This window comes from Panthera leo, chromosome A2 (genome assembly GCF_018350215.1).
Source record: "Panthera leo isolate Ple1 chromosome A2, P.leo_Ple1_pat1.1, whole genome shotgun sequence".
Classification (NCBI taxonomy): Eukaryota; Metazoa; Chordata; class Mammalia; order Carnivora; family Felidae; genus Panthera; species Panthera leo.
In genome coordinates this window covers 27,829,630-27,855,387 of record NC_056680.1, presented here as the reverse complement: position 1 = coordinate 27,855,387, position 25,758 = coordinate 27,829,630, and the positions used below count along the sequence as shown (strand labels likewise).

At 37.4% G+C, this 25,758-nt stretch overlaps 1 protein-coding gene across 9 annotated transcripts in view; it reads left to right on the top strand.

Moving 5' to 3' along the window:
• Nucleotides 1-25,758, top strand: part of FHIT (fragile histidine triad diadenosine triphosphatase) — a 1,408,202-nt gene that overhangs the window by 775,708 nt on the left and 606,736 nt on the right. The window lies entirely within an intron of this gene.

The following is a 25,758-nucleotide window of genomic DNA, read 5'->3' as shown; positions in this document are numbered from 1 at the left end:
GAGAAGCTTGAGGTAAGAAATGGACGATGATTTTAAAGTTCATATTTGCTAAAGATACTCATTTGGGCAGATCCATGTTCTTTGGTTGCCATTTCGAATATTTTATTTTTATTTTATTTTTAACTTGTTTTATTTTTTTTTTTTTAATTTACACCCAAATTAGCATATAGTGCAACAATGATTTCAGGAGTAGATTCTTTTGTGCCCCTTACCCATTTAGCCCATCCCCCCTCCCACAACCCCTCCCATAACCCTCAGTTTGTTCTCCATGTTTATGAGTCTCTTCTGTTTTGTCCCCCTCCCTGTTTTTATATTATTTCATACAATAATATGCTCATCTGTTCTCTTCCCTTATGTTCATCTATTTTGTCTCTTAAAGTCCTCATATATGTGAAGTCATATGATTTTTGTCATTCTCTGACTAATTTCACTTAGCCTAATACCCTGCACTTCCATCCACATAGTTGCAAATGGCAAGATTTCATTCTTCTTGATTGCCGAGTAATACTCCATCGTGTGTGTGTGTGTGTGTGTGTGTGTGTGTGTGTATGCGTATATATATATATCACACATGCCGCATCTTCTTTATCCATTCATCCATCGATGGACATTTGGGCTCTTTCCAGACTTCGGCTATTGTTGATAATACTGCTATAAACATGGGGGTGCATGTGTCTCTTTGAGACAGCACACCTATATCCCTTGGATAAATGCCTAGTAGTGCAATTGCTGGGTCGTAGGGTAGTTCTATTTTTAGTTTTTTAAGGAACCTCCATACTGTTTTCCAGAGTGGCTGCACTAGCTTGCATTCCCAGCCATTTCAAATATTTTAAAATAATAACTGAAAATTTTAAAACTAACTTGCCAAAGGATCATCACAGAATGAGAGGGAAAAAATCTAACACCTCTTGTCTCTGGATTTTTAAAAAAATATATGTATACAATTTCACATAGTTATATACACACACACAGATGACCCCTGAACAACATGGGGCTTAGAGGCATTGACCCCCTCCCATTCAGTTGAAAATCTGCACATAACTTTTGACTTCCCAAAAACTTAACTACTAATAGCCTCCTGTTGACCAGAAGACATACTGATAACATAGACCGTCGATTAACATATATTTTATATATGTTTTATATACTGTATTCTTATAATAATACCTGCTTTTCTTATTTTTTTTAGTATTTCTAAGCTACATGGTTTGTGAGTTGTTTACCTTTCACATTGTTGCAAATCTTTAAAGAGCTTCTTTTAAAAATATTGCAAATATCCAAAATTTTTCCGGTATATTTATTGGAAAAGTCTACATATCAGTGGATCTGCACAGTTGAAACCTGTGTTGTTCAAGAGTCAACTGATTATATATACTATGTGCACACACGCGCATGTACATATCCCTATATATACATGCACCCACTATACTATAGATGTGATGAGCTAAGGATCACATAAAGTTGAAAACATACCCATTCATATTTTATTTGTTTTGAGAGAGAGATCATGAGTGGGGAAAGGGCAGAGAGTGAGGGAGAGAGAGAATCCCAAGCAGGCTCCATGCTGTCAGTGCAGAGCCCGTTGCGAGGCTTGATCTCATGAACCGTGAGATCATGACTTGAGCCGAAATCAAGAGTCAGATGCATTCATATTTTAAAGAAAGAAGGAAAATGCAGGTGGTGGCTGGTCATTAAAATAGCTACTCTTTCTGTATTTTACAAGCCAGTTGTTGTATTGCTGTTGCTTTCAGTAGCCTCCATCACAGCCACAGGGCAACACCTCACACTTCAAAATTGACATTTATTGTAGTTTTAGAACTTTAATTAAAGTGTACATTTTTTTTTCTCTAACTCATCTGTCTGTCACCAAGGGATTACTGGAAGTACACTGTGGGTGAAGCGTTGTACCAGATCATGGTTGAGTAAAGATAGATCTGTTAGACTTCGTTTCTTCTTTTTATTTAAAAAAAAAAAAATTAATGTTTATTTTTGAGAGAGAGAGAGAGAGAGACAGAGCCCAAGTTGGGGAGGGGAAGAGAGAGAGGGAGACACAGGATCCAAAGCAGGCTTCAGGTTCTGAGCTGTCAGCACAGAGCCGGACACGTTGTGGGGCCCGAACCCACAAACAGTGAAATCATGAGCTGAGCTGAAGTTGGTTGCTCAACCAACTGAGCCACCCAGGCGCCCCTGTTAGACTTCCTTTCTATATGGCATTTACAATCTAGGAGGGGAGCAACAGGTCATTTCACATGTAGTGTAGTAAAAGAAATGGGTCAGGGCATAGTAGAAGCTGAAAGAATTAGGTTATGTACCTCAGGAGCTCAGAGGAGGAGGTGTTTGATATGAGTCCCAAGGATGAGTAGGGATTTAGTCTCAGGCAGATAGATAGTTTGACTTGTGCATAGGATTGAAGTGCTTAAGCAATATCATGCAGTCATCTTCGATCTGATTAGTGTGGCCATAGTGTAAATTATCAAGGAAGAGACCCTGGACTTGAAGTAGGAGAGGTAGATTGAAGCAAAAGAAGTGTGAGCTTTAGTCTGGGGATATTTGGGAGTATTTGGTGGATTTTAAAGTAGGAAATATGTGTTCAAGTTGGTGACTCAGGAGCTGTGTTGTAGATAGATTGGAGGGGAGACCGCTTCAAAGGCTGTGGAAACAGATTAAATGAATAATGAAAAATAGTTAGCACTAGAGCAGTGATAGAAACAAGGGGACAGCATTGAGATATAGTTAAAGGCAGGGACTACTATGGCTTAGTGATGAATTAGATAAATAAAAGGGTTAATGGGAAGAGAGATAAGAATCCACTTCCAGGTAGGTAAGTGCATAGAACAACCGGAAGATGCACATGAGAAGGTGCAATTTTTGTGGGAAAAGAAGGAATTGTTTTGGATGTGTTGAGTTCAAGACGGATATCTAAGTGAATATTTAAACCCAGGGGGAGGTTTGACCTTGCAATTTTGATTTGGGCATTTTCAGTGACTTAATGAAAGCCCTGGGACAAGATTGTTTCATTGGGGAAGAGAGTTTGGAATTTGACAAGAAAAGCACTCCAAACAATATTAATGTGTATCTGAAAGAGTGTGGAGAGAAAATCTATTTTTATGTCAGCTGTTAGACCTAATTTCTTTGCTTGACCTCAAGTTGTAGCTGAACTGGGCCTCAGAAAACATGAAGTCATTTTGAATCTTGGCCAAATGTGTTGTTAATTCAAGCATACATCCATAAGCTTAATGCTTATGACATAAGTTTTTCTAATAGCTCTTCCTCTTATATATTATGAAAAAAATGACACTATGTGTGAAGAATGAGAGTTCCAAAGCTCTCTGACACAGACGGTGAATCACTTACTGCTATAGCAGACACTTTTCTTTATTAAGATAATTCAGATATGTTGCAAACACATTTTAAATGTAGTTTATAAATTATTGCCAACATGGCTAATCCTGACTTTTTTCTCTGTGGCTTAGAAATATTTTATAAAAATTCTTGACCCTGTCTTTGTACTGGTTATCTTGATTAGGATTTTGCTTCAGCAGTATTCTAAGGTCATCAATTGAAATAGCCATGTATATAGTCTCCTGCCTACCAATTTTATGTTAAGCTTGAATATTTGCTTCTTTATCAACCATGATAAAATAACTGGCACAATTTACCATACCACAGTAAACAACATATAAACGTGAACAAAATACATAAGGCAACTGATTTTAGGCATTGGAAGACAGTATAGGTATGATCCTTAGAAAGAGGGAAACACACAAGAGTTACTAATATCCATGTAAAGAGGAGAGGCCATAGCAAAGGGCATCGGTTTCACTTAAGTAAGGTGTTCACCTGAGTTTGATGTTCAGAGCTGCTGAAGTTGCTGAAATTTGATGATCAGGCTACTGAGGAGAAGGAAGTGGTACAGAATGCAGAAGTGGGACTCATAGGGGTTCCATGTATGTTACTGGCCAAGGGCTGTGCTGCACATGCAACAGAACTCTATAGAACCTGGAAGAAGGCTTCCCCAGGGCTGAATGCTTAATAGGGTTATCGGAAGTCATAAAACCGTGTGAGATGTTCGAGTCCTGTCCTTACTAGAGTGGAAAGGTCTTGTTGAATAGCCCAGAAACTCAGCTGAGAATATAGAAAAGCGACACCTCAGTAGTAAGAATCCAGGATGAGGGTCATGTCCTTAGAACTAAGAATGAAACCAAATAGACCTACTCTAATAGAGTGTAAAAACTAGTCTGACAGGATCAAAAGCATCTGCCAACAATTTCATAACGACCAGAATAATTCTTAATACTATATGGGAAGAAAAGATAATCCAGAAACCTTGCTGTGTATCATGTGCAATTATGATATATAAAAAGCAGGAAAATGTGATATCCAATCAAAAAGGCAAGCAGTCACTGAAAACAGATGCCAAAATGAAAAGATATTTGAGTTAGCATACCTACTAGAACAATGTTCAAGAAGTTAAAGGAAAAGTTGGACATAATGCATGAACAGATGGGGAATTTTGGCTAAGAAATGGTAACTATAAAAAAAATCGGAGGTGCTAGAGGGGAAAATACAATGGCTAAAATAAAAAAATATAATAGCTGGGATTAAAAGCCAATTAGATGCTGCATGATAAGAGGTTAATGCACTTAACACCATATAAATAGAAATTATCCCAGCTAAATAACAGAAAAATTATTTTGAGGTGGGTCATAGACTTCAATGTAAAAACTAAAAGTGTAAAGCTGTTAGAACAAAATGTAGAGAAACTTGGGGTTAGATTTCTTAGTGAACACAGCCAGTAATTATAAAAGAAAAAAAGTTGATAACTTGGACTTCATTAAAATTAAAAGTTTTTGCTTATCAGAAGACTCAGTTAAGACAATGAAAAAGCTAGCTATTATCTGGAAGAAAATACTTATACATAAATCTAACAAAGAAAGTTGTGTGTGTATATATATATATATATATATATATATATATATATATATATATATATCAACAAACTCTTAAAAATCAACAAACTCTTACACTCCGATAATAACAAGCAGTGAAATAATCAATTCAAGTTGTTGATTATGATTTTGCACAATAAACCATGGTGAATTTGTTAATAAATGTATCAATTATTTCAAAATTCATCAAATGCATTTTGGCCAAGAGTATAATCTATGAGGATTTATATATTCTGTGGTCAGTTTGGATTATTCCTACCTCTCATGGATTTTTAGGATAAAGATTTGCTTAGAATGTCCAATGTCTTTAGAAAGGAGCAGAGTTAGCAACATTTCCCTCCAATGAAAACATTTTTTTCCCTAGACAATTCACTGAAATGGAATATTGTTTGAAATCTTTTTAAAAATACTCTGGAGGGACATTGAGGAACGTAAGCTATTTTATCCCAGGGAATTGGCTACTGATTGAGAAAGAGACTCTGGATAATTGAAACCATCTGTCTGGGAGCTGAACGTCCAAGGCAGGAATAGGACCAGACTTAATTGAGAGGAATTGATGATACAACATTAAGAACCCTGATCCTCTGAAAATGAAAACTAAGAGGCCAGTCCAGGGTCTACTAGTATTTAGCATTGTTGAGGGAAGGGTGAGTTCATTTTTAGAGACTAGCTCTTTGACTATGAGGATCAGTGATAATGAACTAATACAAAAATCTCTCTTCCTCCCTCATTCTCCTTAGAGGGAAAACATAATGGGGCAAAAAAGAATGGCAAGTTGAATCTATTGTGTCTGTATTTTCATTTGATGTATGTGTGGTCTCTTGCCTGTGTGGGTAGACAGCATGGTATAATGGCAAGAACCTGAGACTAGGCATCAGAAATTCATGTGATTGTTAACTGAGTCATCTTCAGCTAGTGTCTTAGACTTTCTGACCTGGTTTTGTAGGGTCTGTAGGATAAAATGAGACATCACATGCAAAGTGCTCAGCTTATGGGATGTTAATGGAAGGCAACCCCTTTCTTTCACAAAAATTCAGTTCTGTGCCCACAAAATATGATTTGTAGGGCTTCTTGATTGATTTTCAGAAATGGAAATAAATGATAGCAAGCCATAGCCATTCATTGGCAAGTAAATATTTGCCATATTATTGTACGTATTTTATTTAGAACACCACTGTTTTGGCCGTTAAAGGGAGGCAAAATGATTTGTAAATACTAAGTACACTTTAAAGAGGCATTTAGCATCTACGAATGTTGCATGCTGCATGGACTCAGCTGTTAATCAGGTGTATTTTATTGCTAGGTATTTCCCTAAGGGGAGGAAATAAAAGTTCTGTGGTTACAACAGTTGAGACTTGTAACATCCAAAGAATCAAATCATTTAAAGATCCTGGATGAGGAGTTAACTTTCTGAGCAACCATATCATAAGAATGGATCTTAAGAGCAAAGAATGATGTTAAATCTTTGAAAATCTGCGTGTAAATGTTAGACATCTTGCTCTGCAAGAGATGACCTCCTAAGTTCTCAAAACAGAAGGGGGTCTGTGACAGTAATACAACCTTCTTTGGAAATAACTAGAAGAAAAATGAATTATGTGTGAAGAACTATGTTATTAGCAAAAAAGAAAGTTGTTTTAATGAGTCATTAGGTTATTTAGGTAAGTTTAAATCAGTTGGTATTTTAATGTATTACAGAGGCATAGTTTGAGGATCTATTTTTGAAAAGTGAATTGTGTTAGAATTTAAAACTCAGTAACTGTATACTGAACTGAAAAATACCTTTATTTTTCAAGAGTTCAGCATGTGTTTTTCAGTAAATCAAGTTATTAAGGAAAACATGTTACTTGCAAGCTTAGATTCAAAGCATCTCTTCTTATTTGTCTCCCCTCATGGGTTTTTAAATAAATCTTTATGTTGGATTTTGGTTTCCCAGAGTGATGCCAGTTTCAGAGCTCTCAGTATTTCATCCTTTGGTTAGAGATGCGTGGTCTTCCATGTTTCTAAATTAAACACCAGTAATTTGATGGATTTGTTGGGAGGAACTGAAGGAAGAAGGTATATAACACAGCAATAGACTCATTCAAGTATTCAGTGCTGATTTGTTTGTATCTACTGGGTAGCTGCTGGTAGATGTTGAGACTTGCCTGTTCCTCATCTGTATACAATATAATGCATTCTCAGAGTTGTAGATGCCTGTTGAGTATGACAGAAGAAGCCCCTAATTCTGCCAATGGTGGGATCAAAAGAGCTGCCTTGAGAAGTTATAAAGGATAAGTGGGAATTCCTTGGTGGGAAAGGTGGGAGAGCTTTACCACCTCGTAGCAGCATGCACTGTACAGGGACAGAGTTGTAGAAAAGCATGGGCTGTTTGGAGAACAGAAGCATCATGGTGCTCTGAGACCAAAGCATTATTTGGAAGGCTATATCAGTCCGGATCTCAATAGGAAACAGATGGCATATTCAAATCATATTGAGTTGAAGAGTTTATTTACAATGGGACTATATACCAAGTTGTGGGGTAAATGGAGTGGAGCCAAAGAAAAATATTATATGAACTGAGGTTAGGAATAGAGCTATTACTGTGCATGACCTAAAGAGAGTAGGAGAAGCAGGTGCTATTGGAACTACAAGGGAGAGAGTTCTTGAGAGGGCCATGACCTTTGGTTGAGGACTTCAGATACAGGTGACCTGGCAAGGAGGAACAGCAATAAATATCTTCACCTGCTCTCTTCCTTTCTTCCCATCTCCTGCCTGCACTCTTTCCAGGAAAATACACCCCTCCCCCCAGCCTTTTATTTTAAGGCAAGTGGAATATGGGATTTCTGTCTGTTTCTTCTGCCTCACCTTCCCTGAAGGCTTTTATCTGTCACCCACCTTGCATCTCTAACCGTCATCTACATTTGGACAAAACAGTGTTTTTCCCTTTCAATTTCTGAAGGTATCTAACCTGAGTAAATTGAAGGCGCTTCCAAACTCAACCTGAAGCCAAGAGGGCCAGGGGAAAGTTTGGTTGTGTCCACAGAGGTCAGCCTCCAGGGGCTCAGAGCAAGATGGAGAGGGCGTGGGAGTGCGGTCCGGCCAGGAGAGGGTGGGAGGGGGATGGAGCATATCCAGTCTAGTGGCTTTATAGTGACTTAGTTAAAATCCAGTGGGATCTAATCCCAGTTGCCGCTTTTTTTCTAGCTGTATAACCTTGTAAAGACTACTTAACTCTTCTCTGTCTTCAAGTTCACTCATCTGTAAGATGGGCCTAAGAAGAAAATATACGTCTTTGAATTGTGGGAAATAAGTGAGATCCATATGAAGCACATAAGAAAGTGCCAGGCATGCAATGTTCAATAAATTATGGTCATTACCATATATATAAATAGGATAGTAGCATAATTTGATTTGTTTTAAAACATTAAGTAATTTTCCATGTTTCCATGTAGATTTCATAAGCAAGGACACAAAATTGTATATAAATTTTCCTTAAAACTTTACACACATAGACACACATCACTCGGACTCAGTGAACAATTCAAGGGCAGGGAATTAAACAGGGAAGAGCAATGGTAAGGATCTAAGGATCATTGTGGGGTTGTTGGCATGGAAGGGGACACTGTTATTATAGAGAAGAAAATAGCCTTTTCTCTTGGGCACATGGAATTTGCGATTCCCGCTCATTTCTTTTGCACCACCTTCCCTGAGATGTCTGCCTGCCACCCACCTTGCTTCCCTAACCATCACCTACATTTTGACAGAACAGTATCTTTTCCTTAAAATTCCTAGATTTACCCACCCTGAGAAAACTGAAGGAGCTCCCTGCAAGGCTAGGGGAGACTCCCGAGGTTCCGTTACAGTTACAGTCCACTGTTGGCTAGCTTATGATTTTCCTAAAATGGTGTTTTTTTTGTTTTTTGTTTTTTTGTTTTTTGTTTTTTGTTTTTGTTTTTGCTCTGGTTCAGAATTTTATGGTCCTTTTTTTTTTTTTTTTTTTTTTTTTTGTATACCTTACCCTGTGTATCCCTCATTACTACCTTATGGGGAAGGCAGTATGATCCACATTTCATTCATGAAAAAACTGAGTCTCCGAAGAGTTAACAAAACTGGATGTATTATTGAATAGGTAGGGTGTTCAGCCTCATTTACCTATGCAATGACAATATGTCTGCATAGGATACACATGTCATTTACTCTCCCATGATTAATTTAACACTTAAATGCTAGACACAGCAGGTGATAGGGTAACAGAAGTAAGGGAGGTCCTGTTTTCACCCATGATGAGCACACAACACGCATCTGGAAGGATCATTAGTATTAGAAAACACACATTATGGTAAGAGAGATTAATTTGATATGAAAAAGAAATTAAAAGAAAAAATTTTGTGCCCCCTGCCAAAAAAAAAAAAAAATAGAAAAGCTTTCATCTTTGACGTGTGTTGAGCTTTGGGGTAGTAGATCTCCATCTCAACCCCAGACTCCGGCCACCCGTGGCAGAAGACTTGTGCGCAGGATGGCTGAGTACTATTGTGCGATGCTGCAGGTCTTGAGTGGACCCGTGTCCCCTGGTTTTAGAATAGAGGAAGCACATGTGTTTTAAAATGAGGTCTGGAATGGAATAGGCTCCAGGATTTGACTTTCCCATGAGTGGATCCATATGAGATTAGGTATGAGGTGACATTAAATAAACCTCATTGCTCTTGAAAGGACTTACCTTCTGATGATCTTTGTGAGGGTTAGGAGAAGTTGCATTAAGAATTGTTCCTTAAAAAGTAGTTTAGTTCTGGGGTGCCTGGGTGGCTCAGTCGGTTGGGCAGCCGGCTACGGCTCAGGTCATGATCCCCAGTCTATGAGTTCGAGCCCCGTATCGGGCTCTGCCCTGAGCGCTCAGAGCCTGGAGCCTGCTTCCAATTCTGTGTCTCCCTCTCTCTCTGCCCCTTCCCTGCTTGCTCGCTCTCTCTCTCTCAAAAATAGCAAACAATAAAAAAAAAAAATTTTAAGGTAGTTTAGTTCTGTGTTCATTGCCATTGAGGCCTAATATTCTTTCCTCTGTTTCCTTCTTTCCTTTCTTCCTCCCCTTCCCTCCTCTCCCCTCCTTTTTCTTTTCCCTTCCCTTCCCTTCCCTTCCCCTCCCTTCCCTTCCCCTCCCTTCCCTTCCCCTCCCTTCCCCCTCTCTTCCCCCTTCCCTTCCTCCTCCCCTCCCTCCCCTTTCCTTCTCCCTTCCTTCCCCTTCCCCTCCTTTTCCTCTCCCCATCCTTCCCCTTTTTCTTTTGCCAGTGCAGTGCCAGTGTTTGTAATACTGTGTTGCTTTCAATATCTCCTATTTATTTGATCCTTAAATTTCGATACCTTAGTATTAAAATGTTTTATTTATTGTTGAGAGAGAGAGCATATGCACAAGCGGGACAGGGGCAGCAAGAGGGGGACAGAGCATCTGAAGCAGGCTCTGTGCTGACCACAATGATCTCAGTGTTGGAATATTGGGCTGGCACCCACCAACCATGAGATCATGGTCAGATGCTAACTGACTGAGCCTCCCAGGCGCCCCTCTCTACCTTTTCAACTTTGACAGCAGAATCAGTAATTGCCCCGAGGAGCTCTTAGCCATCACCACTGCACCTTCTGTGAGGAATCTGTTTTGTTGTTGTTGTTTCAGTTCCTTTGTCAAATGTCTTTGCATACTAGGTAATTACTCAGTGACACACTTACTGCAGCAGTGATTCCATTTAACCCTCCAGAGGAGGATCTTCTTTGTATAACATACAGGTTTGTTTCTTTTAGGTTTGTACCCTAGGAGAGGAAAAGGGTGCCCTTCTCTTTGTTGCCTGACAAACACTTTTTATCTCTGGAGGTGTTGCAGATATGGCTTCACGTCTATGAGATTTTATCCTCCTCATCCTACAGGATGAGCTTCCACATTCCTATTTCTTGTTTAGAGCATTGTATTGTCACCTGTTTCCTTCTCCCCGCTGGGCTCTCAAGGGTGTAATTTATTCGTTTTTGCATCTCTGGTACATAGCACAGTATTTAGTGTTTGATGGGTGTTTGGTAAGTGTTAATTGAGTGAATGAATGAATGGAGTCAAAAGAAACAAGGAACCACTGGAGGGGTGCCTTATGTCAGTATTCTTAAAAAAAAAAAAAAAATCGCCAGGCAGTGGCATGTGGGTGAATTGGCGAGAAGAAAACTAATAATCAAGAGGATCAGATGGAAGGTCTTTGCAGTCATTGAGACTTAGATTTTGATTGCAGCTAATAGAGATAAAGAAATGGAAATCAATAGTTTTGGGGGATATAATTTGACTAGGCATTAATTTTGAAGGAGAGCGTTGGGGCAGCGATCAGTCATACATGCCGAGCTTGGGTCAATGGAGATGAAGTGGCCTTGCTGATAGGATAGGGTGGTTGAGAATGGAAGCTTGTAAGAAAAAAGGTGTGAGTTTGATTTTGCTCATGGTGATTTTGAAGAAAACAACAGGCATATTGTTCTAAGGGAAGAGAAAGGAATGAGTTTGCACACTCACAACACGTTGCTGCTATTCTTTACCTATTTCATATGGTTAAGTATCTTTGCCCTCATTTTGTGGGTGCTCAAAATAAATCTCATTGAGATTGTGTATCTTGCCACATGTTGCAAAGAAACAGAATTGAAACTCAGGGCTCCCATGTTGAAAAGACCTGGGCTTTGTATTTTACTACATTGTTCTTTTAGACCAAATTGATCACTTGCACACTCAGGTTCAGTATGTAAACTGTTCATTATTGTCCTCAATGTCTTCTATCAGGTTGTCCTCTTAGCATTTTTCCCCTGTTCCTTTCAACCTCGTGAAATTCCATTCATCTCATGTGGGCCCACCAATTCCTCCCTCCTCTGGCTGTTTCTTGCCTCACCCCTACCCAGCCCTTGTACTCTTCCATGATTTAGTATTTTGACTTACTTAATATGTGAAAGAGTAGTCATTAGTATTTAGGCTGCAAAGTGTAGTATAAACCCTAAAAGCCCAATATCCAAATAGAATTAAAGTAGAGGATGCTAATAGTGGAAAACTTGGAGAGCTTCCCATTGGTATTCTTTGTCCAAAGCAGAGATCTTGCTATTTCCTTGGAGTGAAAGAGCCTTAAATGTCCTGGTGTTTGTATAATTGCTTTTCATCCTTGCTCTCTGCTAATTGCCTTAAAAGATCTCTGTTAAGTTCTGTATCTCCCTCCCTCCCTCCCTTTCTCCCTTCCTTCCTTTTTCCTTCCAACATTCTGTACTTTCCATCACTCTTGGCATGTATCGGTGTGCAGTAGAAAGCCAGCCTCTGAGTGTGTAAAATTCTATTACCCTGAGATGTGTCTGTATGTTGCTGCTACACTTTCGGGAATGACAACAATCAACTCTGTGAAGCTGATTTTGTCTGGAGGACTCTGGAATCTCATGATCTTTCAAGAAAAAGCTAAGTCTCTGCTGATAAAAACCAGAACCTTTTGCTCCTGTCTCACTGGTTACAGACAAGTGACATATGTAGGTAGTTATGGTAGAATTAGGAAAATATATCTTTTCCTTTAAACATAATCTTTTATTATAGAGATAATACTTAAGTATTATAGAAAATCAGAAAATATAGAAGAGCAACAAAACAAATCAAAACATAATATTCCTGCCATCCATAAATTGCGACTTTTAACACTTTAGATGTGATGCTTCTGGATTTTTGTTTCTGTAAAATTTAAGAAAACATTGAGGTGTAATTCAGTTGTATACAATACACAGTTATTAAATGTACAACTTGATAACTTTGTGCATATCTGTATATGGATAGCTGTGTAACCACATCTAAATAAAGCTCTATGTTATCCTCACCCTGGTTTTCCTCATACCTCTTTGTATTCAGTATTCAGCTGCTCATGGTAACAACTATTCAGATTCTTACCACTTATAGATTGGACTTACCTGTTCTTGCACTTTGTAAAAAAGGATTTTACAGTGTATACCCTTTTGTATCTGGCTTCTTTCCCATAACATTACATTTTTGAAATTCATCCTTGTTGCATTTGACAAAAATTCGGTCTTTTTTTTTTTTTTTTTTAAAGCACGCTACATGCTGGTTGTGGAGTATAATGTGAGTCTTGAACTCACAACCCCGAGATCAAGACCTGAGCTGAGACCAAGAGTTGGATGCTTCACAGACTAGGCCACCCAGGTGTCCTAATAATTTGGTCTTTTTTTTTTATTGCTGCATTGCTGCAGTATTCCATTGTAAGAATATACTATAACTTATTTCTCCATTCTCCTGTTCAACATTTAGGATGATTCCAGTTTTGTCTACAATGAATAAAATTGCTATGGACACTCTTGAAAATGCCTTTTGGTACACATACGAACCCACTTTTCTTTGGAGATATATATGGATACCCACACACATACTTAGCAATGGAATTGCTGGGTGATAAGGTGGGCTGTATCTTTTTTTATGTGCATGTACACACACATACAAGTGAATGCTTTTTGTTTTGGGGTTTTGCTTTATTTTTAGCAAAATGAGATAATGAGCATGCTATTATGAACCTGTTCCATGCACCCCCCACAGTTAACAGTCTCTACCTTTCCATTTCATTAATTTGTATTTAATCTAATCCTGGTCCACATTCATATCTCCCGCTTTGATCCAAAAATGTCTTTTGCAGTTGGTATATTTTCATCAGTATCTGATCAAAGACCACATTGCATCTGGTAGTTGCATCCTGTAGGACCTCACCTTAGATCCTTGCTGGCTGTTGGCTAGACACATAAGTTCCTTGTCATGCGAACGTCTACTTAAGGCTACATGCAACATGACAACTTCCTTCTGAGAGAGACAGGAAGTGGTAAGCTTTTTGTGACCTAATTTTGATAGTAACATATCATCATTCTTGCTGCCCTTACTCTTTAGAAGTGAGTCATTAAGTCCAGGCCACACTCAGAGTATGGGGGTTACACAAGGACTTGAATATTAGAAGGTTGGGATTGTTGGGAGCCATTAGAAAAGATAATTTAATATTTAAAGCAATCATGTATTTGGGAAACCTTTCTTAGTTTTTTCATCCAGATCCCATGAAGTCTAACAAGTCTACTTGGTTCTGTGAAGTGGCAAAGTCTCTGCTCTAGAATTCATCCATCACTCTTGGGGGAGGGTTCCTGGTACTGTGGTGTAATCCGTCTTATTTGGCCTGCCCTTACTCAACATATACTGTGTCCCCAGTGCTGAGTAAACACTGACAGTATTCTCCCCATGACGTAACGACCTTTTGCTTTGTGTCCTATAACTTGGACAAGTAGGATTACCAACCCCTTAAATGTAGTGGCAGATGTGTTTTTGATTTCTGCAACCCCTGGAAAATAACAACAAGAGATTTTTCAACATTTACAACACACATCACACTATTTAATTTAAATCTTTCATCAATCCAGTGAGTTAGTTGTTATTATTCCACTTTATGAGGACACTGAGACACAAAGTAGATGATGAATTTCCCCAAGGACCTACTAGTAAAGATCTGAGACATATAACTCAGTTAATCTGGCTCAAGAGCCTATGCTCTTGGTTGTTGTGCCATAGTGCATGGGACTGTTAGGGTAGAAAATGAGCATTAGGCAGTGTATACCTGTCATGTTGTACTTGTGTTATTATCCTTCCCCAGTTTACTTACCAGTGTGAACTGGCTTTTGTTTTTACTATGCACTGTCCCTAACATAAAGCTGAATTTGTTTATGTTAAAGTGCCATAATATTAACTCCCCCCCCCCAAATATCACACTACTATTTGCTCAATTCTAACTTAATGTGACTTCTTAAGGATATAGGTAACACCTGGGATCTTTGTACCAAGTGAACAGAATAAAGTGATTTTTCCCACCTGTTTTTGTTCTGATTATGGCCTATCTATGGTTTCAATTAATGGCAAATTAACAGAACATAGTAATGCCTAGTTAAGGAATGGAAATTCCTTGGCAAAATACATCTCTGGTGTTAAGATCTTAAAGTAGTAGCTGGCAAGGAGGCCTATGCTTAGATTATTCTCCAAAATGGGTTTTGTCCTGGGTGCATTGCAATTTAATTGAAATCACAAACATTTATTAAAAATTAATTGCTGTTAGGTGCATTGAAGGATGCTGAGTTGAATGATTCACTCTTTGCCCTGAAGAAGGTTACAATCCAATGGCTTTCAAAACTTTAGTGATTCAAAACAGGTAGATAAACATAGATTGCTAAACCCCACAGAGTTTTTTTTTTTTAATTTTTTAAAATATTTTTGAGACAGAGACAGAGCATGAGCAGGGGAGGGGCAGAGGGAGACACAGAATCCAAAGCAGGCTCCAAGGCTCTGAGCTGTCAGCACAGAGCCTGACGCAGGGCTCAAACTCACAAACCGTGAGATCATGACCTGAGCCGAAGTCGGACACTTAACCGACTGAGTCACTCAGGTACCCCGCTGCCCAAGAGTTTTTGATTCAAGTCTGGGTTGGGGACCTATACTTTGTATTTATAACATGTCCCTAAGTGTTGTCATTCCTGGACCACACTTAAAGAGCCACTGATCCAGTGGGAGAAGACCAGTTCTCAAGTCTGAGCCACTATGAATCAGAGGCACAGAATACCAAAAACATTCTCAAAACAAGGAGGGGTCTTACCCAAGGGCTATGATGTCAGTGTGATTTGCTTCTGTGAAAAGCACCAATAGACCAAGGTTGAAAGCTTTTGAAATATATTAGCTATGGAATAATATGAAGATATACACTGCAAAGGATAGCACGTTCAAGTATTACATCCACAGAATATTATGTTGTGATAAACTTTCTGGCTTTGGGTGAGGGTTTGTGCCAACAAATCCTTCAATAGTGTGTAGAGCTTTGTTGACCAATGATCATTTAATGTGTTGGGACCCATGAAAACCATCTTGGTTGGTGTTTGCCTGCAGGAGACATGATCACCTGAAGCAGTCTCAAGTTTTTTGGTAAGTTGAGATGACTGTAAAGTAGTTGGGGTTGATTAAAACCTCACATGGACCAGTAGACTTAGAGATAAGAAAACTACAGCCAGAGCTTGACTTTGTTGTGTGACTTTCCTCAACAATGTGGTTTTTCACCTTACTGCTTTAAGAACTTCATTTGCTGAATTTGGACTGCATTCACTAGCTGTTTGGAATCGATCTAGTACATGTAGAGCACCTGGCTCAGTTCCAGGCACACACTGGACATCAAACATGTGTTCTAGGCCTTAAAGGATTTGAGTTGAAGACCTAAGAGAAGTCTTTAAGGTACAAATTCTCTTTCCAAGTTTCAGTAAAGATGTTTGTAGGATTTAAATCTTTCTTTGGAGTTAAAGTTTCTGGCTTTCTGATATATAATAGACCCTTTTGATTTTCTGTTTCATAAGAGGAAATTGAAAATTTGTGTGTGTCTCAAGTCAAGTATCTGGTATTAAATTTTCTTTTGGTGTGTGTGTGTGTGTAATCCTGTCAAAGCCTCTGAATATCTTGGAATAGACTGATGGCTATCTACACTGGCTTTGTATTTTACTGCACCTATCATATAAGGAAATAAACTGAGACAGATTTGTGTTGTTTGGAAAATTGGCTTGCCATCTTAAGTTCTTCTACTTCGTCTGAAGGACTTTAAGAATTAGGCCTTCACAATCTTCCTCATTGTCAAGTTTGTACTGCTAAGGAAAATTGAAGTTGGGCAAGTAAAAACCACAGGTGAACTCAATTCATTCAACAGTGGGAGATGTGGTTGACATGATACTGGGAAACTTTCTGGAATCTTTTTGTACATATATTAGAAAGGTCTGCTCTGTAATCTTTGCATCATTATTCGGGACTGATGAAGCACATTTCATTTGTTTGGTCAATATCCCTCCTGCATAATCACACACACAATCTTAAATACACTGTCATGAATGAAATGTCAAATTATTTTACAAAAATAGATTTTAGTTTCTTCTACCTGTCAAGTTCTTTCTCTAGTACAGTGTGAACCACAGTGCTCTTCTGTGATGCAATGTATTTATTTCATGAACTCTAATCTCAATTATGTAAGCCATTTAAATTTACCATTTTGTGTCTTGAGTTGAAGTGTCAATTTGATAATAACGCAGTGATTAAACAAAAGTATCTTAAAAGATGACAAACACAAGGTATGATTTTTACTAAATGAAAGTATGTGATTACCTACTTTCTGAAAAAGATTACCGTCAACAAAGGAAGTATACCTGTGAATTACAACATAAAGAGCTTCTGAATCAAGGATTTATATCAGTTGACATTTGTCATCTCGATTTGTCAGGATAGATTTCTAAAAACTTTCGTATTAAATTTTGGAAGAAAAAGCTATTCCTATTTTCAAGTAATTCATTCTACTTGTGGACAGCTGCTATCGATTGTTTCTTTGCATGTTCATTGAGTTTTAAAATCTATTTGTTTGGCTTCAAATCTACTTTTTTAAATAACATTTTTAAAATTTCATTTAGATACACTAAAAAGTGTATGTAGCCTTTGGAGTTTTTTTTTTGTTTTTTTTTTTAATCACTTAATGTCATTTTCTTGCTTTCCTTTTTTTTTTTTTTAAATAAAGCCATCTGTTTAGCAAACATGGAAAATTGATTGATATGAAACCCAAAAAGTTCATAATGACAACTAAATAACAGATGACAGATTAGATAAGAATAAGTCATTAAGTTCGCCTATAAAAGGACAGCCATCTGCACCACTGAAACAATCTTCCTATTGATGACAGTAATAATTTTCTGACTCTGTGACAGCTAAGAATTTATAGAATAAAATGGAATGCTTATAAATCGAGAAGTGAAACTTGATTTTGGATAATTAGTGTAACCATTTTGTTCCAGTGTAACATGACAAGTGAATTGAGATTATAACAAAATCCTTGGAGAACAAATAATCACTCTGTGTATGTGTGTGTGTGTTTCATCTGACACACAAAATGACTAATTTACCATTATTTTGTTTGACTGAATTATTAACAAATGTAGAGTCTAATTCATTGCAGATTAAAAAGATTTATGCCTCAAGATTCTTTAAAGTCCTCTCATACAGATGAGTGATTTATAATTAAAACATAAATTTAGTAGATATGCTTTAAGAATAAATACAGACCCCTAGGACTGAAAGGGACCATAGGGCCTTCTGTTCTTTCCTTGCCAATGCCATTATCAAAGTTGAATCCAATTTTCTGGCTACTAACAATACCAAAGAATAACATCAATAAAGTTCACTGCTGATTCTCTTACAAAAGTGATATATAAATTAAGTAGAATCAGGTAAAACCTGCTTAATTTGAGGGAACCTGCATCTATTGACCTTTAAAAACCAGATTGAATTAGTTGGTTTTAATTTATAATTGTTTTTCATATTCACAATGAGCTAATCCTCTCAATAATACTAAATGACTTAAACCTTTGCTCTTTGAAATGGGCCTACTATTAAAATTAAATTGGTAAAAGTGACTTAACTGGTATTGGATTCTTGTTCTGATAACTATTCTTTCTCTGATTCTTCATATCCCACATGGAAACATCTTAATTTATACTTCAAGCATAAAATGCTATGAGAACAGGTTGGCTTGGGGCTTTGTGGAGAATTGTCCTATGTTAGAACCTAAGGAGATATTATTAAAATTTAGTCTGTACTTAGCAGAGTATAGGAACTTTATGCCTTCCAATATGAAGCTTTAGATTTTCATCATTTTTATGAATTTTATGTGCCACACTTACATGGGTAGAAAAAAGTTTAAAAATACAGAAAAGAAAATAAGTCATGGATAACACTACCTTTCACAGATACTTACTAATACCTTTTCAATGTGCATACTTTAACTTTCCTCTGTATTTATATACATTTTAAAAGTAAAATGATAATTGTGTTTTAAATGATGTTTGGTACCTGCTGCTTTTCCACTTAATATGTTGTGAGCATATTCATTGCTAACATGTCAAATTCATGTCACATGTCAATTAGAAAAAAAAAAAAACTTACCATTCAAAACTTGGTAGTTCATTGAATCATTTACTCTATTTGATATTACCAGTTCTTTATTGTGGGTCATTTAGATTACCCTAGCCCACATCAAGATAGAAAAATTCTGGGGGCACCTGGTTGGCATCTGGGTGGCTCAGTTGGTTAAGCTTCTGACTTCAGTTCAAGTCATGATCTCACAGTTCGTGACTTTGAGCCCCGCATCGGACTCTGTGCTGACACCTCAGAGCCTGGAGCCTGCTTCAGATTCTGTGTCTCCCTTCCTCTCTAACCCTCCCCTGCTCATACTCTGTCTCTCTTTCTTTCAAAGCCAAATAATAAACATTAAAAAAAATTAAAAAAGAAATTCTGGCACACAAATCCCTGGGTATCTGATTGTTTAGAGTTGCAAGAAGTTGAATATTTATGGTAAATGTATAAAGTTTGTTAATGCTTTTGCTGCATACTACCAAATTTCTCCATCCGGCCCACCATCATTGTATGAATGTCTATTTCTTTGCATGCTTCCTGTATAATATTAAAAAACCTTAGCAGTTTTAACAGTGAACATGATGTCTTATTTTAATCTAGCTTTTTGTTTATTGAGATTGTCCTTTCATTGTTATTCACTGCTTGAATACAAGTGCATTTTTTTCTTTACCCATCTCATCTCTACGAGGTGTCTTTATTTATTATTATTAATTTGTAAAATCTATTTTATATTAAAGCTCTTACTTTTCTGAATGTCATGTGTTTGCAAGATGAAAAGAAAGTTCACTTATTTTTCATTTGATTAAAGCTATTATGCCAAGCAGAATTAATGCTTAATAACTTATTTTCTAAATTGATTGGATGAAGAGTAATTCAGACTTGGACTCACCAGCACAAAGAGATAGAGGAAATCTCTTGTCACTAATGGTGTGGGTCCCGTGAGATCTGGGGGGGAAAGGTGAAGAATTCCCTTTGGCACTTTTTGATCTTAAGTCTTTTTAATTGACTCTGTTTTCGGCAAAGTATTTAACTTGCAATACACTTTAGATAGTACATAGTAGTAGTTGCTCCTGCAGTTAATCTTTTACTGACTGGGCATGGGCATGAAAAGAAAAACCCAGTCCTGGATCATTTGGTGCTTAGGAGCTGCTGATGGGGAGGAGTGGGTGGAGAAAGGGGGAAAGGATTCAGTTTCTTGGGGCATCGGAATTTTCAGCGTTCTTTAGAAGTCAAGTCTCTGACAAAGGGGTCACAATGGGAGTGGTAGAATAATATTAAGAACACCTTGAAGTTTCTTCAGGAGGAATGATTTCACGTTTATCCTGTTAAAACATCGAAATGAATGTGAAGAACTGGCCTCTGTACAAATCAAAGTTATTTTGCTGAAAATTAAGGCTGTCTGGCAAACCATCTGTTGCATTTATGGAATTGGTCTCTGAGGGAGGTATGAGCAGCAGACTGTATCTTTCTCACTGAGCGGCAAGGCCCTTCCAACCAGGGGAACACCCTTATTTCCTGGTACCCAAAAAACCCAGCTGAGTAGGAACCTAAGAAGAAATGCTTTTAGAAAAGCATAGCTCATTGTGTTTGATATGAGTTAATAATATGCCTGTCTTGCTTGATGCAAGATGGGGATAATGTTAACATCTGGGTAGAGTGGGTACCTAGAATATTTCTTCCGATTTTAACATGGGTTGTAAGATTCTTAGTTTCCTATTGCTCTGTATAAATCTTTTACCTTTGAAGACCCCTGCCTTAAGCTCACTACCAACAAATTCAGTGTTTCAAAGCTCTTAGCATGTTTTTGCCTGCATCATCGAAGCTTACTATTGTCTTATCATGGTTAAAGTGCTTCGCTTAGCTCTTGTACAGCTTTGGGTAACAATATTCATTTATTTACTCTTGACTTGGTATTTATTGAGTGCCTACTCTGGGTGGGGCACTCTCCTACATGCTGAAAATCCAAAAATGAGAACCATACTCCCTGATCTCAAATAGCAATTACTCCTTTGGGTACGACTGTCACATCAAGAGGTAATTATATTACAAGGTAGGAAATGGGATCATAGAGGTTGCACAGGATATTAGGGAAGCAATGAGGAGGGAGAGTTATCCAGGAAGGCTTCCTGGAATAAGGGATACCTAGTTAAATCTTTAGAGGTCATAGGGATTAGTCACAGTTAGGACTGAGAAGTAAATGCATGGTTTTAGCAATAGTCTAAAAATGATTTTGTTGTGTTAAATGTGAGTAGAGGATGACAAAGATGACTGATGAGTTTCCTTGCCACTTGTTAAATTCTCTAGATTTTCAAATGCCCCAATGAGAGTAGCAGTATGACAATTCTATAGGATTTTTCTTGTCTTACTATCCTCACCATATCATGTTGTTATTATCAGGTTATTATAGGTAATATCACTTAGCTCACCCATTCTTTTAACCGTAGTATAAAAATATTTATGATGTAACTTTGAAGGGTGATAGATGGTAAAAACTGGTCCCCATAGTTCCTACTTCCCAGACTCTGCCCTTCTCCACCTTTGTTGCACATATCATTGGACAAAGTTTTAAGTCAAAATAATAATACTACCTTTCTCCTTTTCTGCATACATGGTTAGACCAGACCTGTCTTTTCACTGTGCAAAGGAATTGTAGAACAGAGCTACTCAGAGTATTGGTCTGCTCTGAGATAAGGAGCTTGCACCGTAATAGAATGGAATGCATTGCTTCTTTCATTTTGAAAAGTAAAGTTTTATTATGAAAAATAAATGCCATCCAAACTAAGCAGTGTGCCTAGTTAAGTAATTGATTTACATTTCCAGGCAAACTCCTTGCATTGGTTTCCTATTACTATGTCACTATGCCAAACTTGGTGAGGGAAAGCAGCACACATTGATTATCTAAGTTTATGTGGGTCATAAGTCAAGGCGAGGCTTAGGTGGCTTTTCTGCTTCCAAGTCTCACTAGGCTGCAATCCAGGTTTCAGCCAGGGCTGTGGTCTCACCAGTGACTGGACTGGGGAAGGATCTGCTTCCAAATTCCATCAGGTTGTGGACAGAATCCATGCCCTTGTGGCTCTAGGATTCAGGGCAGCTCACTTCTTCACAGCCCGTGAGGGGAAGAGAGGGCAGGGGGTCTGCTAGCAAGGCAGTGTCTCACATCCTGTACAGTAATCATGGATGTAACAGCCTGTCACCTCTGCATGTTTTCTAGAAGCAAGTCACAGAATCTTCTCTCACACAAGTGAAGGGGTCTAATAGGGGTGTGATTATTACCTGTCCACCACATTTCTTATGTCTTCTGAGGCCACGAATAAATAGGTTGAGGAGAACAACAGTATTTCTCAACCATGCCTGAAGTGGCACTATTGGTGGAATCCAATGAGGGAGGAAGAAGTGGGAGAGACCTTTCTCATTTCCTTGACAGGAACAAAGATGATACCATCTTTTGCAGCACACAGATGATTAAGCATGTATTTTACTTGTTCTCCAGAGTGATTTTTAAAAAAATGTGACATCATTTAACATTTCGGAATAATATGTAAAAAATTCTATTTGCGGTTCTATTCTAAAAAATAGAAAGCTCTAGTAGCTTGGAACTCTACCTTCCTGCATGGAAAAAATTGACTAGGGCTTAGTAGAAGAAACCCAAATTTTATAGTTGAGTTTACTCAAATCTCTCTTGCTGAGAAACCATGTGCACACTTACCCTGAGATCTGACCTGTTCTGCTCGTTTATTTTACCTGCCATGGTTTCTTCAAGCATTTGAGATAGACCTCCTCAGGAATGTTGGTTATTCAGTCCCAAATGGCATTGTTATTTTTATGGTGGCCCTTAATCATTTCACCCCTGCTGTAGTTATGGTAGTATGTACTCTAATAATCTATTAATTTTACTTCTATAGAACATGATCATTACAGCACTTTCAGGTGAGTGGCTACCACACCAATACCAACCCTCTCATGTTCTTTTATCTGAATGATGGAGTCTAAAGTACTAGAATTGTTTCATGACCAAAAAAGTTCAGCTTCTGCAGCCACATGAATGGACAGGATGAACCAGGGAACTGTAAATACTTGGGAGAACAGCTGTCTACATAACCAGGTCTTATCCTCAGGGAGCTAACAATCTATAAAGGGATATATGACATTAGGCATAAATAGTAATATATGGTTTGCAAGATAGTATCTTAGGAATTTAGCACTTAGATTTACTTTCTAATCTCTATTTTTTTTTAGAAATTTATATATTTGATCTAATTTTTCTGCCTTTCTTTGGAAAATATTATCCAAGTTGTAATGAAGTTTAAAAGAAAAAAGTGATTTTTGAATAATTGTCTTTTATTTATTTTTTTCTCAAGAAGCTGTATTTGCTGAAGTCTTTAGTTTATGAACAAACTGCTGATCCAGAGACATTTATATTTTTGTTTTTTTTATAGTCCCCAGGAAAAGTTAGATTTGTGATTAATCCCTTGGGATATGGTTGCTTATTGCTTATATATTTTAAAAATAAGTTTGAAATCTCTTAATTGTAGGGAGTGGTTTTGTAATCTAGGTAAGCATTCAAACAGGCATTTAGAAATCCATAGTTGTTACATTGGTTTACATGGTAAGCATTAAGATATGATCATTTTAATTTCTTTTATATCATGCCTTCTTTATCCATCCCATAAAATTTGTAAATGACTTGAGGTCAGGGGGCATTCTTAGTACCCAGAACAGGGGTTGATGTTTAGTGATATGTGGGTTGAATTCAGCAGGTGATGTGTTTTGTTGAATTAGCTTCAACACTTAAAAATGGAAACTGCATACAAATCTTAATTTTTCTTTTCTCTTTAAAAAGTAAGTGAATAATGGTTTGTTAACTATTTTGATAAGTTACAACACTAGTTAGACTTTATTAAACCTGGTTTCTCCATTAGACAGGTGGATCTTAGTACAAAGCCTAGGCATGAATATATTGGATATGAAGTGGTTCCACGCTACAGTCGTGTTCATTGTTGATGAACCTAGCCTCAGCTGGGGCTCCCCAGGCAACTTGGCTGATCTTGGCTCACATGTCTGGGAGGTAGTTGGCTGTGGGCTCATCTAGGCTCATCCAGGTGGTCTTTGACTAGAGTGACTCAGCTTTGCTTCAAGTATTTCTTATTCTCCAGCAGGCTATGGTTTAGGCATGTTCTCATGATGACAGCAGTGGAGGGAGAAGGTTTGTGAAACATAAACAGAAATACACAAGTGCTTTCCAAGCCTATTTCTGAGTCACATTTGCTGGTGTTCCATTGACCAAATCAAGTCACACAGATAAGTTAAGCATCTAAGGGTGAGGTCCAATGTGCAATGAGAGGTCCCTGCAGACTTACATGGGGTCATCCTTGCTATCCCTCCATGCCACATGTGCTATTTTCTCCATGCCCATGACTTATTTCAAAATTGTGGGTATACTTTTGTGTGTGTGTCTTACCTTCTTTGCCTTTTTTAGAACTATAAAACTAAGCCCTTTCAAAGACTTAAAGTTAAATAACTGCAGTGTTTTTTTTCTCTTTAGAGGCTTTTAGTGTATATGTTAGTTTTCTTTGTGGAAAAAAAAAATCCAAAAATGAATCCCTCTGAAATCCTTGGTTTCAATATAGAATCTATATCCTTAGTGAAAATTTGACACTATTAAATGTTAAAAACCTCCAAAGCTATTAGAAATATATAAATAAAAACTATTAATTTTGCTTCCAGGTGGAAATACTGGGTGAAAAAAGCAACAGTAATTAACAGCCTAACCTAAAAACTCCCTTTGGTTAAGTAATTGTTTTGTTCATTGACTCATTCATCCATTCATTTGTTGAACAAACATTTGTCAACCCTTAGATGTGGTTAAAGAATATGGACTTTATAGAACTTTGTATTTTGAATGCAAGGGTATAAATTGCCTCAGGTTTTCTTTGTGTAAATTTTGTCTTTTCAGGACTATTCGTTTTGCTGATTTATTGTGATTTTCTCTTTTAAATGAAAGGATCAATAGATTTAGGGTAATAGCACAGAAGGGTGTATCAAAAAAATAGGAGTGATCTGAAAAGAGGATTGAATGTTTTAAATTTTGCTTCAAACAAGAGAATCATCTCCAGGCTATAGAACAAATTTTCCTTCTTAAGACCCATTTTTGTATACCTATAGCCGTTTGCATCCACAATAAATGTTGATGTAAAAGTGTTACAGTTTTATTTTAGTAAATTGCATGAGTAATTGTCCCCCCAGCTCTGGCTAAGTTGATGTTTCCTTTTTTAATGGCTGTAATATATTTGTAAACATGTTTCTTAACTTACTTGAAAACATGTTGGTTCCATCCCATTTATTTGCAGACAACTTACTGTCTGTTGAATGTTTAGCTTCTTTTTTTTCTAATGACTCCTTTGAAATATTATTTTAATGAACCTATGAAACACATCATTGTATTCTTTATATTGTGGTTGGACTGCTAATGAGACTCATCCATTAAGTAAATGGCTTTGTAGGCAATGCAAATGTAATAAATAAAGTTAGTCTGTTCTTCTTTACTACTTTTCTGCTGATGGGCATACCACATGCTGAGAAGGTAATGTTTCATGACCAAAACAGTTCAGTTGGTAGGCGGATTGGGAATCTTCCCATTTAAAAAAAACAAAACAAAACAAAAAACATCATAAAAGCATATTTGCAACTGCAACATTTTTTTATCAAGTCATAGGACAGGCATTATATTTCAAGATGGCGTGCTTTATAAAAGAAATTAAGTATTACATAATTCATAGAAGAAAAAAATGCTTCCATATATAGAAAAGAAAGAATACTTAAAAAATTTTTTAAGTAAACAACATC